At 42.4% G+C, this 13,202-nt stretch overlaps 1 protein-coding gene across 3 annotated transcripts in view; it reads left to right on the top strand.

Annotated features, from left to right (window-relative positions):
* Window positions 1–684: 684 nt before the first annotated feature.
* The window catches only part of MARCHF3 (membrane associated ring-CH-type finger 3), a 77,350-nt gene continuing 64,832 nt past the window's right edge, over window positions 685–13,202 (top strand). For all 3 annotated transcript variants that reach the window (XM_042033374.1, XM_042033375.1, XM_042033373.1), the window contains exons 1-2: window positions 685–838; window positions 2,065–2,212. The gene's annotated coding sequence lies outside the window, so the exon portion shown is untranslated. The remainder of the gene's footprint in view (window positions 839–2,064; window positions 2,213–13,202) is intronic.

Genomic DNA, 13,202 nt, shown 5'->3' with positions numbered 1-13,202 from the left:
GCTGTCCCTTTTAATTTTAATTGCAGGTAGCTCCTGTGTGCTGTTTCCATTTCCACCTGGAAGTGCAGCTGTGTCACCAGGGGTGAACCTCCAGGTGCACATACAGGTGGGCTTTTTTTGCTTCACTGGCAGGAAAGCAAACCAAGGACAACCCCTCCCTGTTCCTGTGGGCTGCAAGTAAAATTTTAGTACATCCCAGTGATTTAAATGCAGTTGTATTCAGGGAATGCAGCAATTTTACAAAATTCCATCCCAGCCCTGCAACATTCCTTTATTTCCGAACAAAGCAAGCACGACAGAGGCAGTGAAACGGAGAACTGTGGTTAGGCAAGGAAAAACACTAGCCTTCAGGTTTATCCATCGCTATCTTTGGAACTCGGAGCTGTCATTTTCGATGCAGCTCCAGCTGAGTCTCAGCAACTCGGACGTTTTCATTGACATCAGCACGGGAGCTGCGGAGGTGCAGCTTTTCCCCCCCGTCTCGGACTATGGAGAAAGGGCTGCTTAGAGGTTTTTAACTCCTGTGTGACAAGAAAATGATTAATTCCTTGGTTTCTCGCAGTGCTCCGGCCGCCGCCGGGGCTCGCAGGGAGCTGTCGCTACCCGGCCGCTCCTTTGTGTCGCTGCTGCTCCGCGGGTACCGCCAGGGGAGGAGGAGGAGGAGGAGGTGGAGAAGAAGGAGGGGTTGATGGCAGCGAGGTCCTGTGGCGACAGCCGAACCGAAGGCACGGTTCCTGTGTCGCTCGGGGTCTGGCGGCTGCTGCTCGTGGGCTCTTGCCTGTTTGAGGCTGCTTCGTCCGCGTTTTTGAAAGGACAGCTGAGGGTCCAGGTGGAGGAAGTAAGTGTAACTGGACACATGCAAATGAAAATGCGTGACTCTGGGAGGGCGGGCGGCTTGCGTTTTCTGTACAGGAATAAATTCCCGCTTCTTTCTTCTTGTTATTCTTCTTCTTCCTGATAATTGTTGTCATCGTCGTTTTCCAGTAGCGCAACTGAGGATTGGATTTAGCTCTTTCCTTAGAGAAAATGACGTGAAACCATTTAAAGAGTAATAATGTCCAGCGAGAAGCGATCTAGCTGAAGGCTCTTTCAGGCAGAATTACCTTCGGGACTTTGGAATCGGGGAGGAAAGAAATACAGCCTCTTTCTGTTCCAGAGGCTGTGACAAACTAGCCATTTCTGGTATTCAGCCTAGGAGTTCTGTATCCCTTAGCCTTTTCTTAAAAAAAAATCTTTTTCCTTTTAAGGGTCATATGGCTCTTTGCAGATATAAAGGTTTATGAAACTTGCAGTAATGTACTTGCACATGTCAGAGGAGTTTAACTTTCAATGCAAAGCAATTGTTTAAACTTAAATTTAACCCTGTGTTGCACCCTCTTCGGCTGCTGATGGTGCATGCAGGATGTTTAGCAAGTAGTGTCTCAACCCTAGACCGTACAGGGCAATCCAGCCATTCCCAAGTCATCAAACCAGTGAAAGCAGGGTATATTCATCCATTAAAGATGACTTGTTTTGGCAAGGATGCTTACAGCCCATCCAAGGTCCGTTGAAGTAAACAGGAAAACTCTCACTCACGATGACTCATGTCCGTGGGCTTTGGACCAGTGCACGGTGTTGGAAACGTGCTTTGCCAAGTGGGACTCTGTAGGTAGCCCTCCTGCTGCCCCCTCGGCTTGTAAAGGGAGTGGGATGAGGTGGAGAGTGGTGTCAGACAACAACTTGTGGGTCTGTGGTTTGCTTTACCTAAATACATTTGCTAATTGTGCATGTGTTCCTTAGGGTTTTACATGTCATTGATCTTTAATTAATTGCTAATGGCTTAGTCTGCTGCTGTTTACGAGGCTGATGAGGCAAATTGCAGCCTGTCTCTCTGCAATAATTATTATTGTGATGGCATCTCGGGGTGTGCAGTGTCTGCTCTGAAACTTCCAGGGGGTAGGGTGCTTGTGTGTGAGGGTTACAGGCATCAGACTCACCTGGGAACATACAGATCAGCTGGCTGCTGGGTCTCCCGGTCAGAAGGGACCTTGTCTAATACTTGTTCTGATCTCTTGCTCATCACAGGCCACAGGATTTCACAAATAAATTCTGCATCAAGCCCACGACTTCTGTGAGGTCTCCACTTGCCCTTATGGACAGGCTCCATCCATGGCAGGGGTTCAAGCATATTTGAGCCACTGCCTAGTGGCTCACAGGCCTGAGCTCTAAGAGGGTGAGTAATATCTTCCATTTAAAATGCCTGTAATTAGGCTGAGAGCTGTTTGGATCTATCAAAATATGGTTTTGCAAATAATGCCTATTAAAACAAATCAAGATAATTGTAGCTGTTGTGGCATTTGTGTTAGCAGAGCCACTTTCTCTTTGCATGAATTAGTAGAGACTCTTCTGCAGTAGATACAAAGTCTTTCAGGGATGTCTGATGTCTGTAGTAGCAGAAACTTAACCTACATTTGCAAACACATCTGCCTAGTGTGTTCTTTGCAATTCTCCAGGGTCTCTTGATGCAAATTTTAGGGGGGCTGTTTCTGAAAGTTGTTCTGAGTGGATTCATCCTCAGATCAGCATTGATCAAATATTACCCTAAAGATGACTCTAGCTAGCTGGAGCAGGCCCAGAAGAGCCGTTGTGGGCCTCCTTCTCTTAAAATAAAACAGGTTATAGACCAAGGAAAAGTACCTGAGAGCATCACAAAAGTGGGCACAGCAGATTTCTGCTGCCAGGAGGGTGTCCTGCTTTCCTTATGGAAGCTGGCAGGAAGAAATGCTGCTGCTGCTTAGACCCTCAGTCTGAAAGGGAGGGAAATTATTTGTGACACAGTGCAGGAGGGCTTGTCACAAAATCAAAGTGCTGAAAATCACCAAAGTGATAATAAGTATGCTTATCAAGGAGTTCTTGCTTTGCTCCCATGTCATCCTTGCTGTGTCAGTCCCCTTGGCACTGTGCTGTAGATATTTTTTGGTATCCTTACTATGATAGATCCCTCCACACAGCACAGAATCTTGTATCTTTCTTTCTTGTGATTGCTGAGCCTATTTTCACAGCAATACAAAGCAACAGGAAGGGAAAAAGAGTGTCTGGTATCTCTCTCACTCTGCTCTCAGTTAAGCTTTGTGCAAGGCAATGTAGACCAGAATTAATTACTAAATCTAATTATACTTTGTGTCTTGGAGATATTGATGATATTTTCAATTTCAAATTTATGCATCTGCAGCTTCTTTTTTTTTCTTTTCCTTCACTGCAGCAACAAAGCCAGCAAAGCTCTTAAACACGTGCCTATTTTAAGCCTGCCAGCAGTCCCTTTGACTTAATTCAGCTGAGTGGCCCAGGGCAATTGTTTAATATAAAATTCTCTCTGTCCTGATGGCAGTCAAAGTCATTGTGGTTTTGTCAGGGTTTTGAGGGAAGAGGAGGGAGGGAAAAGAGAAGAAGTTGTTTATTTCTGAAGCCTGGCATGACTTGGCCAAGCTCTTCTAGGTAAACTCTCAAAATGGGGATTCTTGTATGTTAAAAATACTGGTGTCGCAGTACTTGCTTTCACCCTGAAAAAACTCCCTTTTTTATGTGATACTCATTCATTCCAAACAGTGTTAGAAGGTCTTGTTCATTCCCACAACACTTAATTACAATGAAACCACCGTTAGATCTGCTTCAGACATGCCTGTTTCTAATCTGGAGTACGTCCACACCCTGGCACTTTAGCATCCTTCCAGACTTCCTTATCTTAACCTTTTTTCCTTCCTTAAGCTCTTGCACTTTGCTGGCTTTTTACCCATTTTGCCAGTATTTACCTCACAATTTTTCCTTCCTTGATAGCCTTCCCCTGCTAAAATGTAGCTGGCAGAACCAATATATTTGCCAACTTCATCACTCTGCTTTTGTGTTTTCCTCTTCTCTGTTCAGTGTCAGCCTGAACACTCTGAGCAGCTTGGGACAAGGATTTTGGCCACCCTTCTTTGTTTGTCCCCATGCTTGGACATCAGCATGCACTGCTGCAGTGATCACAGTGATACTTCTTTGATTGTGTCTCAGAGAGGTGTGTCAGTGGAAAACTCCTTGTTTGGCCTCCACTAGGACTAATTTGGGGGATAATTCAGCACCCAAAGCTGGACCACTGTGAGTGACCAGTGGAAAGGAGAGAACGATGATCAGCACCACAGTTAAAGGGAATGTAGCCCTGACACTGATGAAATTTGACTAATATGGGGCAACCGTGGCCCATTTGGCTTGCTGAATATCACCTCATAAACTCCTGATCCTGGGACCCTCCTTGGCTCTTGAACTGAAATCTGCACCTTCCCATCCTTATTTTTTTTAATATATGGATGTTGTAATGAGTTCCCATCTAGCAACAGTGCGTTTGTTATTCTCTGTTCTGAAAAATGATGATTACTAGCATGCTTCTTTCCTAACAACCAGCTTCCTCTTGTAGCTGTCACTCAGTTTGATTTGCTTATACCACAGATTATCAATGTCAGACTTATTCCTGCTGGTGAAACCCAGTGCTTGACATCCTGGTATCTCAAAATACACAGAAAGGATGAGGGGGCTATTTATAAAACAGATAGTAGCCAAAAAAGCTCGTACCCAGTGTGAACTGACAAAGAAAACAAGGCATACTTGAAAGAAGTGATGGCAAAAGAGTCCACCTGTCTTTAAATTCAGTATTAAATTGAAATTATGAACGAATCTGTCCCTGATATTAACATGTGGTAATATGCATGAATATCTGTTAGTCCTTTGTCTCATTTGAAATTCTCTTCTGTTTTTTCATAAATTAGTATTTGGTCCCCAGCACTGAAGATGCTGGCATAAGGAATCTGCATTAAATTTTAAGATTACCTCCATCAATTTTAGCAATCTCCGCTTATTAAATGTATTATGTAAACAGTTTTAAAATGCCATTGCCTAAGAATTTCTGAAACACCTTTGAGCAGGTGCATTGCAAGCTGATTTCACCTCATTTTGGAGGTTTGGGAGAGTGGGATTTTGGGCAGCAGGGGCAGGGGAGGTGCAGAGTTGTTACTCATTTGCAGAGAAATAGTCCTTTCTCAGCTCACTCACAGGTCAAAGCATGCAAAAAACACCAGAGAATTTCAGTGGACTTTGCCAGATAAATAATCAGTATAACTCCAGCCAGTCTTCAGAAAGTAGATTTTCATTCAACCAGGTATTTAAAAGAAGGAGAGAGAGATTTCTAAATTTGAATACCTGTGATTTAAAAGTATTCACATTTAACACAGTATTTTAGTCCTAGTGATTATTCAAAATGAAGTTTTATATTTTCCTTTTGCTTTCCAGAGTTGTGAGTTTTCCTTGTATTTCTGCCCCTTTTTGGATTGAATTCTGCTGTCTGCACCTCAGTGACAGTGTAAGGAAATTTTCTCTCATGCAGACACGACCAATGTAAACTCTAATGTTTTGAACATTATGCCCATAATACTTTTTATCAGAAACACATAAGAATTGCAATTCTGCTATCTCTGTGAGGATAATATTAGCAGAGTTCTCATCATCTTTGCACTGTCCTTACTGGAGCTTTAGCTTTGTGTTAAGAGCTCTTCTGGAGGCATTCCATAAAATTAAATGGAGATTAAAACTAATTGGTTTCTATGTAAGCCACTGTAAAAAACTTGAATAATAAGTTGAGGAAATTGTCTTTTTGAAAGGATTTTTTTTTCTCCCATTGAAACATTTTATCACAAAGGAGTTATTTTCCTCTCCCACCCTATATAACTTTTACTAGTGGCAAAGAATCATTCACTGTAAGTTTCAAAAGAAAACTGTAAACAACGGAAATAAGAATCAAAGTAGTTATTGAACATCATTTGTATCCCCAAAGTTTCAGTGATGCAAAAGCCAATTACAGGAGCACTTCCAGTATCTCATTTATTATATTTTGGTGGTATTAGTCATGGTGAGTTTCTGGCTAGAAGGATGAAAAATGCAGTTTTCATATTTAATATCTGATATTTAAGCTTTGAAAATCCCACAAAAAAAATTGAGTGAGGAGGTGATTCAGTGGTGTAACATGGGACAGGAAATCGCACAGCTTTTAGAAGCCAAATCAGTGCATTTTGTGACCTTGGCTATTGTCCATTGATGCTTATCTGAAAGCCTGTATGGGCTGGATTCCTCTGCTTAGGAGCAACTTTAGGAAGAACTTTTTCTTTAGTCATTCCCCTTTGTCTGCAGAGAGATTATTTCCATAGTGAGGAAAATTAGGAGTGCTGTAGGTTTTTCTGCTGCTGACCAAGTCTTTGCAGCAAGGTCTTCACTGGGCCTTCACTGGTTTTTGAGTCTTCTCATCTCTGCCTCTGTTTCCTTGTGGAGTATCTGAGTCTTAGTATTCTTATCTGAAAATGCATTTAAAAGGGATTAGCTGAGGCGTGGGAGTCAAGACACTTTTGAAATGCATAGCATTATAATCTGAAATAATTCAGTGCCCCTGTTAGGAATAGTTTTTAATTTAATCTACTCGTAATGAAAAGTGAGAAATATGATGCCAAGGGGAAAAATACTTACATGTCATCAGGTAAAACTTAGGTAGCTACTTAAATTCCTAGGCTTCCTGACATTCTATTTTACTTAGTTGATCTTAGCTGTTAGGTTTGCCCAGTTTGCCCTGTTGCCCAGTCCAAATATTTGTCTCGTGTTTAAATTGAACCTGATTACTTTTAAGTAATTTGCCGGTGCTTTGTTTCCTCACTGTTTAATCAGTGAATCTGATGACTATTCAGATTTTTTTTCTCTAAGATATATGAATATTTTAAATGGAAATCCTTGCTGGAAGGTATTTGTATATTTAATATCACTAAAGGATTACAAACTGCCCTGTGAGCCAGAAGGGGAGAGGCAGAGATGCTTTCTCAGATCCGTGAGATCCTCAACATTCTGTAGGAGAACCTTCAAGTTTTTTTAGGAAGAGGAAAAAGAAACAGACTCAATTCATCTTTGAAAATTGCAGTTGTTAAAGAAGAAAAAAGAGGAAAAAATAAACCTGGTATTAATTAAAGCAGAACTTCGGAGGAAAACAGTAATCTTTTCTGCATCCCAGCTGCTTACAGGAGTACATTTGCTAGTGCCAGACTGGTTACACATAGGAACCATCCTCTCATGCTAATTTAGGTGGTTGAATAGCTGCCCAAAAGCCTGGGGCTATTTAGATAAAAGTAGGTAGAGTTATGCAGCGATGACTGAATTTGAATCTGTTGTGAGACTCATCCTTCACTCACTGAATGTCCTGAGCAGAAATAACCCAAGCTTACAAATACAGGGTACACCATGCAGGTGACTGCTGCAGCAACCTGTAGGAACTACTGGGCTCATGTTTTTGCATAGAATTCTCTATATTAAACACTGTTAACTTCGGGCAATACACTTTAAACCAGTCTCTCATGCCTTTTGGAAAAGAGCATTCAGGGGGACATTTTTCTTCTCAGAGATCTTCCAGTGCCATGCAGGGTTTTAGTAAAGTTTCAGATCCAGAATCTTCACTGTGTTATAGATCTGATCGTGAGGTCTGTAGGCATGACCTGGAATCCCCTCCCTTTCCAAGCTACAATTTGTGTTCTGACTGTTGGAGGGAGTTTGAGGTCTGACTCTCCAGTGTTCAAAGTCATCCTGACAGAGGCTGCTGTAAACACATCTGTGGCTGGCCAGCCAGCCTTCCCTGTTTGCACTGGGTCTGGCTGGGGTGGAGGTAATTTCCTTTAGTGTAGAAGCCCATAAGTTGCTGAGGTTTTGTTTTGTGGCTGGACCAGTGTTGTTGAGGTTTTTGCTCTCTGTGCCTCCCCTGCCTCCTGCCCCCACAGAGAGTAGGTTGTAGGGGGATGACCTGTGCTGACCAAAGGGTTTTCCACAGCACATGGTGTCATGCCCAGCAATAAAACCTTGGGTAGGGGAAGGGGGAGAGTGGGTGTTGTCCTACAACTGGCATAAAGCTTTCATTGACTGTGATATTTATTAGGAAGGGTAAACACAAATAAATATATTCTGTTGTGAAGCCGTTACAGCCCAGGCAGTCTGAAGCTTTTTAGAATTGGTAATTTATAAAAAGCTAGTACAGGAAAAGAGTTGTATCATATTTCACTCCTGCACTGGAATTTTATCCTGCATTTTAACTTTTACCCAGTGGTCAGGTTATGGCACCATGTGGTGGCTGCCAGTCTCCGCTGGGACCATCTCCATCACTCCTTTTACTTCTCTCTGAAGCCCCTGTTCCAGATTAGCTTCACATTTCACCTGTTAAACTGGTGAGTCCTGTCCACACGGCTGAGGATCACCCTGGAACATGGGGGCAAAACAAATCCTTGTTTTTCTTTGCTGTGACTGCCACCACTAAACACAAACTGAAACCTGTTTTTGTTCTCTTAAGCGAGGTAATGGATAGTAAGCAGTGAATTTGAATGCTGCCCTACAGGCAATTAACTGTAGATTGCTCTAACCTTGTTTTTCCCACTGGCCACAGCAGTCCTTGACACTGATTTGCCACCTTCTCTTTGGATGCCTCCATGGAACCGAATTTAAATCCTCTTCCAAGTCCCACATAACTTTGCCTGCTTGATGCCTCTCTTCTGCAGTGTGTTGTATCCACTTGTATCATCTCTCTGACCATTCAGGCCTGTCTCATTCCATCCTTTGACTGAGTTTCTCATAATCATCTCTGTTTTCATTTGTGTTGCCAAATGTGGGAAGCTGTTCATGATGTTGTCGTCAGAAAGTTCTTGCTGGTGTAGTGGAGAGGGACAGGATGACCTTTGGAGGTCCCTTCCAACCTCAGCCTTTCTGTGATTCCACTTGGAAGAGTTATCCTCGACCCCTTGTTCAGTAGTTTTCAGCATTAGCTGTGCATAATTAGAGCTGACTGTCCATTTTAGTTAAGCACCAGTCCCACCTCATCAATAATTACTCTAGCACTATAGAAGGGGAATTATCTCGCTGTGAGCGCCATTTGCCTAAATGAGTTGTCATATTTCCCTCTAATTTACACCCTGTTGCTTTATTGTATTGGATCATAAATGCCCCTAGGCTGAGGAGTTAACTTATTATTCCTATTTGGAAAATATTTCATATATTAGCACAACCATTAAGGAACAAGGTGCAGATCATCTCTGGCTGTCATGCCACTATCACCACGTAGCTGTGGCCTTCCAGAGGAGTATTGCTGCAAGTTTGCACGTGGTGTCCATGTGTTCACATGCTGACAGATTCTGGAAAGCCAAAATGAAAGCTCAGCCCTCATCGAGGCTGAAGGGCTGCGCCTGCACTGTCCCCCATCCTGTTGTCACCCAACAAGCTGCCTCAGACCACGGGGGCATTTTGAGACTCTGACTTCATGTGTTGCCAAGAGGATTTCCAGAGCTATCAAAGGCTGATATGCACTTTTGCAGGTGGTGGTTCCCTCTTGCTCTCTGGATATTGGAAAAATTTTTGAGGTAACAGAGGACGTGGTTTGGGAAGTGTGACTTCATATGAATGTGTGTGTCCTACTTTAAAGTTTTGGATAGTAAAAATGGCGGGGTCTCATTTAACCTGAAAAGAAAGAGGAATTATTTATTTATCTCTGAACTGCTGATTAGTCCTTGTAATACTCAAGATGTTTAAGCAGCAACACGGAACAATAGAAGCATAACAGTGCTTAGAAATACAGAATTCAAAGCTGTGCTGTTGACTCCCCAGGAGCCTGTGTTCAATAACTGTACTTCAGAAGGATGAGGATACTTTAAGTTTGTTCACTGAGGGGTTTTATAGACTTGTGGTGTCTACAGGTGATCAGTTGTAATGTGAATATTCTCTATTCTGTGTGTATTCTGTAGAATATATATAGTAACCTGTAAATGTGAACACAGCTTTTCTTTTAAAATCTATTTTCCTTCCTTTCCTTGAATGTAACAAGTAATATTAAAACCAATTCTGCCCTGGTGCTGCTTGTGACTAAGTTAATTTTTTAAGGAAATCCTTATGAGTAAAATCTTAGTACTGGTGTTAGGATTGAACACATTTCTTAGTCGCAGGCATAATGCTAAAGAAAACTTGAATTATCCTTGGCTCCACTTTGAGCAATGAATCCCAGACAACTTCTAGAGCTTCACCTTTACCAGAGTGCAATCAGTGTTGCCAAGGAGAGTTCAAGGGTTCTCTGGGCATTTGTAAATAGGACAGAGGAGAGAACTCTTTCATCTTACCTGGGCAGTTTGCAGTGGAGACATATGTGAGAAATCTGTAAGAATTCCAGCAAAAAAACCCCTTTCAGCAGCATCCTTGCATCTGTGTAAGGAACAGTTTAAGCCCAGAGTTACAAATACATTGAATTTACAGACACAGCAGCCACAAGCTGCAATGCAAACAGACCTGTGTGTCCTACCTCATTAGAAAAAAGCAGTTTTGTGTGTTGTGTGAGCCAGCTGGTCTATTAAGCAAAACCTGGAACCCCTCCCTTTTCACATCTTTTAGTTTCTCTGCTTCATGCTGGAGCAGCCAGCAGAGAGTCTACCACCAAAGAAAACGTGGGGGTTCAAAGCAGGAGACAAAAATCTTGAACAGAAATAGTCTTCCAGAAAATGGTAAATTAGTGCAGAAAGAGATCCTGTGAACAAACTGCCCTCTTCTTTAAGGAAAAGTTAAATTCTGCCTCACTCTGATCTTCCCCACGATGTGTTGTGGCTGTATAAATATTTCGTGGGAATCAACAGAAGGTTGGTGTTTCTCCCCTGGATCGTGTTAAATATTTACGTTCTCAGCCTCTCTCCTTTCCTTGCTCAGCAAGGACAAGCAAATTTAGCAGGACTGAATGTAAGTCTTTGCAAATCGCTTTCTAGTACACAGAGATATTTTTCCTTTTCTGTCCTCTCTCAGTTCTGAAACTGCAGCTTCCTTGTAGAAAAGAGCTTTGGGTAGTTTCTGATGTCTTCTAGTGTTTTTAATGTCTGAATGAATCTGGGTGTCCATGGGGTCACATTGCCCTTCTCAGAATGAAAATCTGTCAGTTTTCAGGTGAAACCAATAGTTTCATCCCAAAAGGAATTTTAGGGAGCATGGATGGACAGACTGGGATGGTAAGTGTAGTTTAAGCTTAGCAGCAGTGAACATGAACTGTGCTCAGTGCAAGCTCAGCTTGAAAACAAGGCTCTGTCCAGAAATGCTTTGGGTTGTGAGACATTTGTTTCACAACTGACCTTAATGTGCTCACTTTTGGTTAAGTTGCTCAGGGCACAGCTCAGGGTGTGTGATGCTCTGAAAAAGTGATGAAAAATTGTCCTACAGAGCCCTGCTATTCCATAAACTAACTAACTTTTACACTTCATTTGTACTGAATATTGCTGCTGTGGCAGTGTGGCCTCTGGAGAGAGCAAATTCAGCCTAGCAGTTAAAAAGGGAAATTTGCCAGCCTATTCCAGCCACTGAAAGCGGGAGAAAGCCAGGCAGTACTTCCTTCCACCTCTGTTTTATTGTCTGTAGAATGAATATGACTACCTGAAAGTGATAGTTTGATATTTTAATACTGGTACACCTTGCTAGAAAGGTGTAGAAAGCTTTGCATGCTGCCCATAACTTCAGTAAACTGACAGAAGCAGAATTGTTTATCTGTGATGGTCAAAGGACCAGATTCCTTCAGGATATCTTCTAAAGCAGTACCAGGTATGCGTTTTACTTCAGGTAGCCTGCCTGACATCTGTTTGTAGATTATTACCCCTTTCAGCAGTGGTCATCAATCACTGGGTTTTCCTTAATGGTAGGGAATGAATGATAGCCAGAGGCAACAGTGATTTGTCTTTCCTTTGCTTTGCATTTCACTTCCCTGTGCTGAAGAAGTCGCACAGCTCATTCTGCTTCAAGGTTGGCTCAGTCTTCTAGACAAAATGATCGTGATCAAAGCTTCACTTCAGAAAGGAGTTTGAAGAGGTCATTAAAAAGGACAGAATACCATTCCTTGATTTTTAAACTTTGCCAGTCCTCAGTTAATTTTTGTGGTTTTACAAATGTATTCCCCCTTCCAGAAAAAGCTTTGAATTTTGTTTTTTGGTTGGGGTTTCTTTTTGCCTGAATTTTGTTTTGTATTTTGCAATTGATGAGTTACTGCTGGTTGATTACAATTTCCCTCTGCCTTGATTTGTTACCTTTCTCTATTTCATCCCCTTACATCCTTCTTCTGTCTTATCCTTGGGGGTCTCTCCACCAGCACCTCTCAGGGCTTTTTGGCAATAGCAGCTACCAGCAGCTCTCAGTTCTAACTCCTGTAATTCATGTTGGTTACCCAAGTTCTAGGATAGAACTTCATTGCACTTTTCATGCTGACAATGACGTTTTTCAGGTGACCATGGCACTCACCCATAAAGTCAACAGAAAGTATGGGAAGTAACAGGAGGCAGAAGCTGTGTAGCAGCACACAAGGGCTGTTAAATGATACAAGGAAGAGAAAATACATCTTGGAAGAACTTATCATTTATCTCAGTGGATTAGCTGAAGTGAGACAAAGTCTTTGAAGGCTGAGAGAATTCTGGCAGTGAATATCCCAGGTGGCTGAGGCTGAAGGTCTGTCCCTTTAGGAAGTCAAGGTGCCCACAAAAGGTGTTGATGTATCTTGCAGGTTTGACATGTACACTCTGTGAAGACAGACTGGCAAGATGGAAACCTCATCTGGGACACTCCAAGGCTTTTCTGACCAAACATTTTTTGCAGTATGTGCTAGTGCCTCATCCTATCAGAAACAGTGCTGTAAACAGAATCTATTTCATTACCCACTGGGGAAAATAATTGCCTTCTATAGCTGTCTGCTTCTGATAAAATCCAGTTATTGGACCTGTGAACCTTTCCAGATGGAGCAGTAGGAAGATGAAACACAACATCTGATGCGGTCCTGGAACTGGGCTACCAGTCCACTGAGAGTTCACTATTCCATGTGTAAAACTCCAGCCACCTGCAGCAGGTCTGTTCTGTTAAATCCACTATCCCACAGCACAGAGCAAATGGTTTATTATTTAGAATGTTTTCAAGGGCAGTATTTTCTCACTGTCTTTTGGACACAGATCAGTAAAAAGATGACGTTTTAGCAGTGAACCGAATCCTGGATTTCAGGCTTTATGTGCCCCTTGTCTCGTGTCACTGTCGTGGTGCAAACTCCAGTACAGAGGGCACGAGGGCAAAGTCCTCTGCTCTCACAGTCTCCTGCCCAAGCAGGTGTGACCAGAAGAATTTTGGCTCCT

This window comes from Corvus kubaryi, unplaced genomic scaffold (assembly GCF_017639235.1).
Source record: "Corvus kubaryi isolate FWS band 111438036 unplaced genomic scaffold, C.kubaryi_AGA036_p1.0 37357, whole genome shotgun sequence".
Lineage (NCBI taxonomy): Eukaryota > Metazoa > Chordata > Aves > Passeriformes > Corvidae > Corvus > Corvus kubaryi.
Note: the sequence above shows the minus strand (reverse complement) of the source record. Positions and strands in the feature narration are given on the sequence as shown.